At 36.5% G+C, this 14,226-nt stretch overlaps 1 pseudogene; it reads right to left on the bottom strand.

Moving 5' to 3' along the window:
- Positions 1 to 14,226, bottom strand: part of LOC113631611 (S-formylglutathione hydrolase pseudogene) — a 49,313-nt pseudogene that overhangs the window by 328 nt on the left and 34,759 nt on the right.

Below are 14,226 nucleotides of genomic sequence, written 5' to 3'. Positions count from 1 at the left end.
CACTGCCCACTTCTCCTCCACCACCACACATGGGCCCAGCCTCCTTTGGCTACACCTTGTTCTTGGTTACATAGTTCTGGCACATGGAAACAAATTGGAGGTAGCAGCACACAGCCCTCTTTTTCCCAAGGTGAGGATTCTCAGTCATTATTTTGATAATTCAGTCCACCCACAAATGGGAGTGGGGGTGGGGGGTTGGGAAAGATGAGCACGGAAGGTGAGTGGATGAACTGTAAAGGGAAGAAAGCAAAGGTGAGCAATGCCAGGTTCCCTAGCACTGCAGGCACTAAAAATGACACTTTTTATTTGTTCAGTGAATTCTTAACCTGAGATTCCTAGACAGGCTTCAGGAGTCTGTGAGTTCCATGAATCGTGTGTTATGTTTTAGGCTTTGTGCATTTATTTGAGGAGATGATCCACAGCTTCTATCTTATTTTTTTGGAGTCATCTATGTCGAAATATTGACCGAGATATCAATGATTTTATGGAAGTGCAAAACAGAGAACTGGTTCCTTCCTGCTTTTTCTTTCCAAGTCCCTCCGCAAAGACAGAATCTCAGGCTCAGGTGAACAGAGGCTTTGGTTCTTCAGAACAGAGGTGCGATCAGCCTTGCTGAACAGAATTATCCAGGCAGATCATGTTTGGTATGTTCAATCTTTTGGGAATATCTTCTCTTTTTAAAGGGCATCTTGTGATGGTCATACTTTAACTCAAAGGAATAATTCACTAATCCCAGGCACCGAGGCGGGGGGATGGGGTAAGGTTCAGAGGCATTTGAGAAGATGACAAGGGCTAGTGGACACCACTCAGGCCACCGGGCATGTCTCTAATAATCCACTTTGTGGATAAGACTGTCCCTGCATGAAAATTTTATGTCATTAGAAATAGATAAGACTGCTGGTCTTAAACCTAAGGATTCTTTTTATATTCCACTGATTTGTTGGAGCTATACCTAAATACTCCAGTCCACATTTATCTCTTCTGTCATTGAATCCCTTGGAATTTGAATAAATATACTGTTTATTCATTAAAATATCAATATAAAGAAATTACTCTTAAATTTTTCCCCCGTTTTCTGTTTTCCAAGTCTCCCCTGTCTATATTTAAATGCCTCAAGGCAGGACCATACATAGTCCAAATTTACTTTATGTCATTATGTAACGCTAAAGAAAGTGCTGCCCATAGTCTTTCTTTTTTATTCAAACAGAAAGTCACAAAAATTATTATCATCCTCATCAGTTCACTCAGTCCCATGTAATTTATTTTTTTTATCTTGATCTTTTGTTAGCACTTTTATGAATTCATCAGTTTCCATAGTCTCTTCCTCTTGGCATATGTTGACAAAGAGCCTCCATTCACCTGTTGGCCAGGTGCCCTTGTGCCGGGGACACCTGCCCAGCTGTACACAGTGGCCCTAACCAAGGAGAACATGACATGCAATCAATGGTAAGTAGTTTCCATTGGTTTGCTTACTGAAACAAATCCAGATTTAAAGTCAGAGCTCAGAGAAAGAGACAAGTGTGTCTGAAATAGTACAGAAAATAAAACCATTGCCCATGGTGTTTAATATATATTTTTAAAATTCTAATTATTGGGAAGAAATAAGATGACTTTGAAAACAAAATTAATGAGAAGTAATAGGATTAATTATAATTAGTTAAAATTAACCAATAATTATAATAATCAGCCATTATTAATAAAAACAGAATTAATAACAGCCAGATTCAAAGTTTGGAGACAGTCTAAGGGAGAAAGATTATCCAAGAGAATTTAAGAGACCTAGTGGTATCAATATGAATCCAGAAAGAGTATAGAGAAAAGGGCCAACTCGGTATTTAATTCTTCTGAGTGTAAAGAAGGCTCGAGAAGCTGAGTTGCCTGAAACCAATGGTTAGACAAGGGTTTATTAGTAATAAGGCAAACTTATTTATCTTTCATTTGAATGGAATATCTTAAAACTAATGAAAATAGGGAATTCCCTGGCAGTCCAGTGGTTAAAACTCGGTGCTTTCACTGCCGTGGGCCCAGGCTTAATCCCTGCTCGGGGATCTAAGATCCCACAAGCCATGTGGTACGGGCAAAACAAACAAACAAACAATAATGAAAATACAGAACAAAAATAATCATTTCATCCTAACATGACACACTAGTATTTGTATGTTCTTTCATTTCTTTTCATGTTTTCTATGTGATATACTTTGTCGCTGTAAGTTAAAAGCGAAGTCAAAATGTATAGCTAAAATAGAGAATTAGATTTCAGTTTAAAAACTAAGATTATGTTTATTAAGGGGAACACACTTGCCTGTCTCATTTGATCACAGCAAAAGTAATATATAATATTGCTGTAAGATGGAACAGCTAATGGTGGGGAAGAAGGAAAGACTGAAGGATGTGGAGAAGTCTACCCAGAACTTACCCAGAATTAACAACGCTCTTTTAAGTGATGGAAATGCCACAATATCCATCCACCACCCACCTGGCACACAGAAGGCTCTCAACTGATATTGGTTGAACTGAATGTTTGACACATAACGTTCAGTTAGAGAACAACCTAGAAAATATGCATTGTCTAGAAGAAACTTTCATTGTTCAAAATAATTTTAAACAGTAAATATAACAATCAGTGGTCTATTATGAATTTAATGTTGTACATATATATTAAATACTTAGCATGTATTAAATACAGAGTATGTTTAATACATATGAAATAAAAAGTGGGTTGACCTGCAATTTCATGGAATCACTAAGACAGCAAGTGGAAAATTCCAAAACAATAACTCCGTCTAATCAGGTATATTCCTAGTCAGGGCATCTAAAAACATTTTACAATGGACAACTCTAGTTATCCAAGTTTCTGCCTGTTTTAGGTCAAGAGTCATCAACAAAACAGGAAGGATTAACTTCAAATAATTTTCCCGGCTAGATCTCACACTTGGAAAATAGTATTCTATTGAGTTTTGTGGATTCCTCCATTTTTTGGAAACAACACAATCCAGAGTAAGTACTTTGTAATGATCCAAAAACAGAAAAGAAAAGACAAGAAAAAGAGGCTGATTTAAAACCTTGATCCTTCTTTACGACACCTCAAGAGTTTTGCTGATGTGATCCGGTTGCTTCTCAGCAAATGTAAGGGGTAGACTCAGGAGTTATTTAGGAGTCTGATCTACATGAAAGGAAGATCTATGAGCCTTCTTACCAATTCTGGTCAGAGGAGCCAGCATTTGTCTCCTCCTTCTCTCCCCCACACTTCCCACCCTAGATTATCTCCATCATCTTGTGACCAAAGGAGAAAATAACTCCCCAGCTGTCAGTGGCTTTCTCAGCTGCCAACACAAGAACTTGATCACACAGAGGGAAACTCCTGATTTAAGGAAAGACAGTCAACATGCACACTTCTGCTTATACCATCGGGGCTTCTGGTGGTGTACCTCTGCCTGCATCCACCAGTGCTCCCTGAAGCTACAGTAAAGACTCAGCTTTTTGTTGTTATTATTCTTTTAGCTTTTGCATAACTGGCCTTTTGAATATCTCACATGGACCACTGGCCACCAGGTTTTATATGATATAGAGAGAATATAACTTTGTTCACTTTCTGCCATTTTAGAAATTCTCTGGGTCCTGCTGAACCTGTTAATAGTGAATAGTGGACCAGTGGTGGGAGGAAGGGAGGAGGCTCTGACTGAGGAGCTGCGGCCTTGCTCAGTGCTGGCTCTTTGTCCATGCTTCTACTTTTCAAGAATCAATAGGGTTGGAAGCTGGAGACACTGGAGGTGTGTGACAGAGAGGAGAAAGGCGAAGATGCTCGTAGATCCATCTGGCAGTGCATGCATGGAGGATGGAGGGAGGCCTGAAAGAGGTAGCAGGAAAGGCATGGGGCTCTGTACAGGGCAGAGAGAACGGACAAAGCCAGAACTAGGACCAGCCCGTGGTGCCAGGGTTGGCTGGCTGGGCTGTGGGTGTCTTGGGGACGTGGAACCAATGCCTGGGATAAAAAGCTCCACGTCCACCACCCATGACCATGTGGCAGGTCTCCCTGAAAGTAGTCCTGAATTTAAATGGAAAGAGTCTAGAAGGGCTATATTTTCGATTTTTTAAGGATAATAAAAGCATTAATGGGTGAAATTCTGCATTTTTGCCTAAGTATCTATAATTTTGTGAATTTCTCCCAGTGGTGATGAAATAATAGTGGATGAAGTAAAATCAATGTAACCTCTGCAAATGCCTGTGGGGAGAGGGTGACAGACAGGAAGGGGGAGGATTCTACAGCACAGATGGAGTATAGTTTATAGTTCCAGTTTCTGACATGATGAGGAAGAAGGAGAAGATGCGGGGCTTAACTCTAAGTTGACTTCAGAAAAAAAAGTGATGAATTTCTTACTTCTCACAGATGTAGCAATGAAAATTCATTCTTCATTCAACAAAACTTGATCTTCAGACAAGTCTCGAATGATTTACTACGACCTCATAAAAAGTGCCAAAGAGATCTGTAAAATAAGACCAACCTGCTCACAGTTTTTAAAAAGTACAGAAAAGTCTGAATAGTTGTGTGCTGCCACTCAAACATGTTTGAGAAGCCTTCTACAATCATTACACGTACTTGAACTTTTCTTGTTTTATGTATTTTCTTGTATTTAGATTTTCAACTACATGATCAAACTCTTTTAGTGTCATGAAAACTCATTTTAAAATCGAATAACTGTATTTTTCTTTAGTCTAACTACTATAACTCAGAAAAGATTCTAGTGTCTGATTTTTCCTGTATTTGGGAATTCTTCTTGAAGTCTGATGTGGTCATTAAAAAAGATTGCAAAGAAAAGTAACTATAATCATAACCCTCTTGTAATCTAAAAACAACTGATGTCAGGAAGTAGCTGTGCAGCTGAAATGTTTAGTCAACACCTCCTTGATCATGTCTAACCAGAACCTGAATAAAACTTACTAAGAGGGCTTCCCTGGTGGCGCAGTGGTTGAGAGTCTGCCTGCCGATTCAGGGGACACGGGTTCGTGCCCTGGCCCGGGAAGATCCCACATGCCGCAGAGTGGCTGGGCCCGTGAGCCACGGCCGCTGAGCCTGCGTGTCCAGAGCCTGTGCTCCACAACGGGAGAGGCCACAACAGTGAGAGGCCTGCGTACCGCAAAAAAGAAAAAAAACAAAAAAACTTACTAAGAACACCAGTGTCATGAGCTTTTCATTTATTTTGCTCTGATTTCAAATGTCCATTGAGAGATTTTTGTCCTCCCACCCACCCAAAGACAGAGAGCTGGTGGCAAACTGGAGCAAATGCTGACATAGATTTGCATTTTCCAGGGTTCTTTAAAGCACAAGTAAGAGCGCCACAGCCTCCCACTGAGTAGCAAAAAATAGCCAATTTTCCATGGTCCACTGGAAAATTGGCATTTATCAGTGAGGGAAGCTTATTCATTATGTAAGAGTACATTCTGTAGATAGTTTTTCAACTATCCACATAAAATCCAGCCCCAGTGCCAAGGTCCCAGATCTCATCTTGCCCTGGTATCTGGAGCAATGATGACCAGGCTGTGTTTTGAGCCTGCTTGAGGATGGCTGATTCATTGTAGCATTTGCTCTGTGTATTTTAAGACAGGAAGCCAGTACAGTTCAATAACTCTTCCAGTTCCTGGCTTTGGAAGTAAGCAGACAGCAAATTTCATTTTGCACGTTAGTTCAAACCTGTCATGTTCAAACAACTTCAGCAACCCTCTAGAGAGCAGTGCTGCCCAGAAGAACTTTCTGTGATGATAAAGGTGTTCATCTAAGTGTGCTTTTAAAAGTTCAGGTGTGCTCCCCTCCCCCTCCCCACTCGCTTCATCTCCCAGAGCAGAAGTCTCCACTACCACTTCCAGGAATCATCTTTATCCGTCACCCTTCAGCGAGGGCTGAAAAACTAAAACAGCAATCAGACAGGGAAAGAATGAAGATGAAACAGATTTCTAGCAACAAGTGTTCTAGAGTTGTTCTGTCTAATATGGTAGCCACTAGACACAGGTGGCTATTATAATTTTTACTAATTAAAGTGAACAATTCAGCTCCTCACTGGACACATTAAAAGGGCTCAGTAGCCACATGAGCTAGTGGCTGCTGCTTTGGACAGTACAGCATTTGGCCATCCAGTAGGATATAGGAGAAAAATATCTTTGTAATTTACATGTAAAGCCCCATTAACGGGTTAATAAGACACAGTGATAGTTTTATATAAAGAAGAGAAATTTTTAAAAATTAACTTGTTTAGAAAAATTTCAAATAAACATGCTCTTGACAAAATTTAACTAGTATATAAAGAGTAGGGTGTAAAATGTAAAAGTCTTTTCTCACCTCCAGCTACTACAAATCCTTCCCACTGTGGCACTGAATATAATCATGATTTAGTGTGTGAGTGCGTGTGTATTTCTCAAAAATGCCTATGTAAATAAACACAGGTAAAGGTTTTCAATATCAGCCATTAAGAAAATGTAAACTAAAACTACAATGAAACACTTCTCATTTAAAGGGCTAAAATAATAAAAATAAAAAACTTACAATACCAAGTCCCCGCAAGGAGGTGGAGCAACTAGAACTCGCATACATTGGTCATGGGAAAGCAAAATGGCACAGGCATTTAGAAAGAAACGTGACTTCTTATACAGTTAAACATATACTTACAATATGACCCATCATTGCTTCTCCTAGAGATTCACCCAAGTGAAACAAAAACTTAAGTTTACACAAACACCTATGTATGAATGTTTATATTGGCTTTATTCATTAATTGCCAAAATCTGGAAATAACCCAAATGTTCCTCAACTGCAGAATGGATAAACAAACTGTGGTCTATCTATGTAATGAAATACTACTGAGCAATAGAAGGAAAAAACGACTGATACACCTAACAAGAGGGATACATCTAAACATGCTACGCTTGTATACTATACGAGACTGTATACTATACGATTCCGTTTATATGACATTCTGGTAAAGGGAAAACTATATGGGACAAAAACCACATCAATAGAAGTCAGGGATTGAGGGTGAGGGCTGGGGTGGGACTTACAAAGTGGCACAGGGGAGTTTTGGAGTGACAGAAACTGTTCTATATCTTGACTGTCAGGTGACTACACAATTGTATGCATTTGTCAAAATACTCAGTACTATACACTAAGAAGGGTGAATTTTGCTGTATGTAAATTATACTTTAATTTTTTAAATGGAGAAAAATAAGTTACAAAAAGTGCTTATGCATATACAAGTATGGGTGTGTGTATGTGCATCCTTTTATTGTTTTACAAAATGTAATAACAGTATAAATTTAATCTTGCTTTTTCATGTACGAGAATAGATACCTTATCATATTGGTACATATAATACCAGTCATCAAGTGGTAGACATTTAGTTTGTTTTCAAATTTTCCTATTTCAACAATGTTGAAATAAGCATACCTGTATGTGTCTTTTCCCAGCTGTTCAAGTAAATCTGTATATGAATTCTTTTAAATATAATTCTTGAGTCCAAGAATATGCACACCAAAATTCTTAATAGCTACCGACAATCATCCACCAAAAATGTGAACAAAGAGAGAAACTTTGAAAGAAAAATCAATAATTGACTAAAATGACTATGTGTAGAGGGCAAGTGGCCAGAGAAATTAAAAAACACATAATTTTTTCCAGTTCTGAAATCTAAAGAATTGGGAGAATTGTGACACCATTTACAGAAATAGAAAAGTTAAAGGGGAACTCTTTGGGGTGAGGTGGGATTAGTGGAGGAGAGGTTGAGGTGATGAGCTGACTTCTAGACCTGCTGAATTTGTGGTGAGTGAAGCATAGCCGAGGTCTAACAGGCAGTCTGTGTGTATCTGAGCTCAGGAGAGGGTTCTGGAACAGAAACAGAGGTCCCTTAGCTATTGCTGAAGAAATGATAATTAACATAACACCATTTAAGATCTCTGAAGTCTGGGTTTCCAGGATCAATGATCTCTTCAAGCATAAAGGGAGGAAAGGTAAATAACTGAGGACTGAACCTTGGGGAAGTTTGGAAGGTCAAGTTTGGAAGATCAAAGAGGAAAAGGAAACACGAAGTTAAACAAAAAAGAACCAGGAAAGAGCAGCATTATAGGAACCAAAGAAAGAATTTCAAGGGATAAAGAAGTGGTCCACAGTATCTTAGAGCAACTCTCAAAATGAGAAAATTACACAAGCATTCCTACAACTGAACCAACCCAATAAAGGATAAAAGAGCACATTGCTTCACAAGAGAATATTTCAGAAGGATGAGAGCTGAGTGAAAAAAAGTCCTGTGATCTGTTAATAGATCATTTTTAATTATGCACTGTCAAAGGTAAGATGAACAGGGGGTAGAATTCAACCTATAGAAAGTCATGGAAAGTGAATTGTCAGAAAATGGTGACAGTCGGTAAAAAGAACTCAGAAAAGAGAAAAATAGAATGGTAAATTGAGAGGCTAAACATGGCAATATCTTAGCTCAGAATCAGAACTCCTTTCCCGAACAGCTATGCCTTTCCCACTGTGAGTAATTTCAGAGATTGGGCTCATACGTGTCTTATTCAGGGAGAAGACTTTGCAGCAATGGAAGCCACAGAGATGAAGGTTAAAACTCAGACTGCTGAGGTCAACAGAAAGATAGGTATCTATGTCAAGTGAACGGATGCTGTCACTCAGGAATATTTAAATTTTAATGTCCATCTGAGCTTTATCTTACTGTCAATAAACATGGATTGGATCATTGATTGGTGACCCTAAATTGATAATCAGATTGTTAAATTCAGCTCCAATGTGAAGTTCTATTTTTCTTAAAAAAATAAAAGCAATATAACTAGGATGCAGTGAAATGACTATCACATAAGTGGTGATGATGTTAATATCATCTCATATATTATAGTGTTTTATAGTTTTAGAAGTTTTTTAAAATTTGCTTTCAAATGAAAAGTAACACCTTTAGCAAAGAGTCATCACACTTTAAGATTCAAGAAATTTAATCTAGAAAGAAATTTCCATTTGAGAAAACCTCCATGTCTAGGGAATGTACATTTGTCATCTTAGTACTGAGGAGGTTTGGATGATATTTTAGGAACTTGAGGAGTAAATCTAGAACTAAATATGTGAAATGTGGGTTTCTAATTGAAACACTTGACATTGGTTAACTGATTCTGTAGCATAATAAAAAATGAAATGAATGCCAGTGGCAATGGCAGAGTAGGACCTTCAAAAATCCTTTCCTGGGCTTCCCTTGTGGCTCAGTGGTTGAGAGTCCGCCTGCCGATGCAGGGGACGTGGGTTCGTGCCCCGGTCCGGGAAGATCCCACATGCCACGGAGCGGCTGGGCCCGTGAACCATGGCCGCTGAGCCTGCGCGTCCGGAGCCTGTGCTCCACAACGGGAGAGGCCACAACAGTGAGAGGTCCGCATACTGCGAAAAAAAAAAAAAAAAAAATCCTTTCCTCCATAAAAGCAATGTGAACACTTGAAAATTTTTCAGAATAAAATATTTCAGAACTCTGAAAATTAAGTTTAATTTCTGGTCATTTCAATGATTAATTTTATCAAATAGTTTAAAATACAGATCAATACAAATACAAATAACACAAATTCTTCACAAACTCTTTTAGAAAATAGGGTGGGGAGAGAATATTTCTCAGCTCATTCTATGAAGTCAGTATTAACCTGATACCAACAGCAGACAAAGAAAGCCCCCAAACAAGAAATCTACAGACCAATATCCCTTGTGAATATAGATTAAAAAATCCCCAACAACAACAAAAAAATAGTAAATTGTATCTAATAGCATACATAACCTTGGATGATTTATCCCAGGAATGCAAGCTTGGTTCAACATAAGAAAATCAATGTAATACACCATATAAATAGAACAAAGGACAAAAAGCACATGATCCTTTCCATAGATGCCAGAAAAGCATTAGACTAAATCCAACTCCCCTTATAATAAAAACATACAACAAACTAGGAGTAGAAGGGAACTTCCTCAACTTGATAAAGGGCATCTACAAGAAACCACAGCTCACGTTATACTTAATGGGGAAAGACTGAAAGCTTTCTCTCTAAGATCAGAAAGAGACAAAGATGTCTGTTCTGACTATTTCTGTTCAACATTATTATAATGAAGGTTATAATCAGAGCAATAATGCAATTTTAAAAACCTAGATTGAAAAGGAAGTAGTAAAACTATCTCCATTTGAAGATGACATGATTATGTATATAAAACATCTTAAGAAATACACACACATAAATGATTAGAGCTAATAAATGAGTTCAACAAGGTTGAAGGATACAGTATTAATATACAAAAATATCTATTTTATTTCTAGCAATGGAAAATCTGGAAATGAAATTAAGGAAACAATTCTATTTATAATAGTATCAAAAACAATAAAATGTTTAGAAATAAATTTAGCAAAAGAAGTATAAGATTTGTATACTGAAAACTATAAAACATTATTGAAAGAAATTACAGAGTATCTAAGTAAATGAAAAGATATTCCATATTCATGGATTAAAAAAATATTGTTAAGATGGCAATTTCCCCAATTAAATCTATGGATTCAACATAATCCCTATCAGAATCCCAACTGTCTAGTTTTTAGAGATTGAAAAGCTGATACTAAAATTCTTTACGGAATTGCAACTCATAATACCTAAAACAATCTTACAAACCACAGAGTTGGAGTTTGCACACTTCTTGATTTCAATACTTACTAAAAAGTGGCAGAAATAAAGATAATATGGTACTGGCATAAGGCTAGATATATAGACCAATGATAGAATGAAAAGTCCACAAAAAATTTTACATTTATGATTCACTGATTTGTGACAAGAGTGACAGCACAATTCAACAGAGAAAGAATGGTCTTTTCAACCAACTTGAAACTGGATACTACTAGGAAACTGGATAAACATATGCAAAAGAATGAATTTAGACCTCCACTTCACACAATATATAAGAATCAACTCAAAATAGATCAAAAACCTAAATATAAGATATAAAGCTATAAAACTATTAGAATAAATCATAAGCATAAATCTTTAAGACTTCAGATTAGGCAATGTTTTCTTAGGTATGACACCAAAAGCACAAGCAACCAAAAAAACAAAAAATTAAACTTCATCAAAATCCAAATGTTTTGTGCTTCAAAGAATGCTATTGAGAAATGAAAAGACAACTCAGAGAACAGAATATATTTGCAACTCATATATCTGATAAAGGTCTAGCATCTAGATATATAAAGATGTCTGGAGTCTACAAATAACAAATGCTGGAGAGGGTGTGGAGAAACAGGAACCCACCTACACTGTTGGTGGGAATGTAAATTAGTGTAGCCACTATAGAAAACAGTATGGAGTTTCCTCAAAAACCTAAAAATAGAGTTGCCATATGATCCAGCAATCCCACTCCTCGGCATATATTCAGACAAAACTCTAATTCAAAAAGATACGTGCACCCCTATGTTCATAGCAGCACTATTCACAATAGCCAAGACATGGAAACAATCTAAATGTCCATTGACAGATGAATGGTTAAAGATGATGTGGTACATATATACAATGGAATACTACTCAGCCATAAAAAGAGTGAAATAATGCCATTTGCAGCAACATGGATGGGCCTAGAAATTATCATACTAAGTGAAGTCACAAAGAGAAAGACAAATACCATATGATATCACTTACATATGGAATCTAAAATATGCCGCAAATGAACCTGACTACAAAACAGAAACAGACTCACAAACATAGAGAATAGACATGTGGTTGCATAGGGGGAGGGGGATGGGGGAGGGAGGGACTGGGAGTTAGCAGATGCTAACTGGTATATATAGAATGGATAAACAACAACTCCTACTGTATAGCACAAGGAACTATATTCAATATCCTGTAATAAACCATAATGGAATAGAATATAAAAAAGAATGTATATATATGTATAAATGAATCACTTTGCCGTGCAGCAGAAATAAACACAACATTGTAAATCAACTATACTTCGATAAAAAAAATAAGTCTGACAACTCAACAATAAAAAGACAAATAACCCAAATCAAAATAAAAATAACCAGATTGAGTAGACATTTCTCTAAATAAGATATACAAATGGCCAATAAGTATATGAAAAGATGTTCAGTGACACTACTGTATAGGGAAATGCAAATTAAATCACAAAAAATTACCACTTCACACTCACAAGGATGGCTAAAATAAAAAAGACAGACACACTCCACTCCTAGAGAAATGAAAACATATAGTTTCATAAAAACTTGTTTGCTAATTTTCTTGGCAACATTATTCATAATATCCAGAAGGTGGAAACAGCCTAAATATCTACCAAAGGATGAATGGATAAACAAAATGTGGTATATCCATACAACATAATATTATTCAGAGATGAAGTACTGACACAAAATACAGTGTGGATGAACCTTGAAAATATTATGCTAAGTGAAAGAAGCCAGACACAAAAGCCCAGATATTGTATACTTTCACTTATATGAAATGTCCAGAATAGGAATCCACAGAGGCAGAAAGTTGATTGGTGGTTGCCAGGGGGAGAGCAAAATGGGGAATGACTGTTAATGGGTATGGGGTTTCTTTTGGGGGTTGATGAAAATATTCTAGAATTAGCAAGCTTTGGGTTAATCTTTGTATATGGAGTAATGCAAAAGTTTAACAGCATTTTTTTTTTCATGTGGCTATCCAGTTTCCCAGCACCATTTTTGAAAAACACTGTCCTTTCCCCATTGAATGGTCTTGGTACTCTTGTTGAAAATCATTTGACCATATGTGTGAGGGTTTATTTCTGGGCTCTCAGCTCTATTCTACTAGTATCTATGTCTGTCTTTATGCCAGTACCACATTGTTTTAATTATTGTATCTTTGCTGTAGTTAAGTTTTGAAATCAGGAAGTGTGAAACTTCCCAAGATTTTTTTTTTTTTAACTGTTCTAGGTCTCTTGAGATTCCAGATGAAGTTTAGGATGAATTTTTCTATTCCTGGAAAAAGAAATCATTGGGAATTTGATAGGGATTACATTGAATCTGTAGATTGATTCAGGTAGTATTGACATCTCAATATTAATTTTTCCAATTCATGAACATGGGATGTCTTACTATTTATTGGTGTCTTCTCTAATTTCTTTCAGCAATATTTTGTAGTTTTTAGTGTACAAGTCTTTCACCTCCTTGGTTAAGTTTATAACTGAGTATTTTATTATTATCGATGCTACAGCAAATGAAATTATTTTCTTAATTATCTTTCTAGATTGTTCATTGTTGGTGTATAGAAATGCAACTGATTTCTGAGTGTTGATTTTGTATCCTAAAACTTTGCTGAATTTATTAATTGTAACAGTTGTGTGCGTGTGTGTGTGTGATCTTTAGGGTTTTCTACATATGAGATCATGTCATCTATGAACAGAGATCATTTTACTTCTTCCTTTTCAATTTGGATGTCTTTTATTTCTTTTTCTTACCTAATTGCTCTGTCTAGAACTTCCAGTACTTTGTTGAAATGAAGTGGCAAAAGTGGGTATCCTTGCTCGTTCCTGAGCTTAGAGGAAACACTTTGTCTTTTATCCTTGACTATGATGTTGGCTGTTAGTTTTCATATATGGTCTTTATGTTGCTGAGGTAGTTTCCTTCTATTCCTAGTTTCTTGAGTGTTTTCATCATGAAAGTGTGAATTTTTTCAAATGCTTTTTCTGCATCAATTGAGATGATCATATAATTTTTCTTTCATTCAGTTAATGTGCTGTATTACACCAATTGATTTTCACATGTTGAACCATCCCACATAAATTTTGATCTGTAGACTGGCTGATACTGAAGGATGAGCCAGTACAATATTTACCTTAATAAATAATTTTGACTATTGAAGAACTCTGAGTGATTTCTTCTGTATGTGTCTTTTTCTTGCTCATAGCTTTTTCCTTATAACATTATTTTTAAAGATTATGGAAGTCCATCATTCTCATTTTATGGAAATTAAGATATTTTAGAGAGGCATAAAGTGAACTGGTAATTTAAAAAACTAGAATGAACTATTTGGAGAAACTACTTATTACTTTAAAGAAAATTCTTGAGATGATTTCAATCTTGTGAAACAATGTGATTATATAACACTTCAATGGATCTATTCAATTGTAGTGATAGATATGTCATTTTCTCATTCTGGGAGTTTTTTAGCTCTTGATATTTTGAAAGTTAACTT

This window comes from Aethalodelphis obliquidens, unplaced genomic scaffold (genome assembly GCF_003676395.1).
Source record: "Aethalodelphis obliquidens isolate GAN/ISIS:26980383/991018 unplaced genomic scaffold, ASM367639v1 scaffold34, whole genome shotgun sequence".
In the NCBI taxonomy this organism is placed as follows: Eukaryota; Metazoa; Chordata; class Mammalia; order Artiodactyla; family Delphinidae; genus Aethalodelphis; species Aethalodelphis obliquidens.
This window is presented reverse-complemented; position numbering and strand designations above follow the sequence as displayed.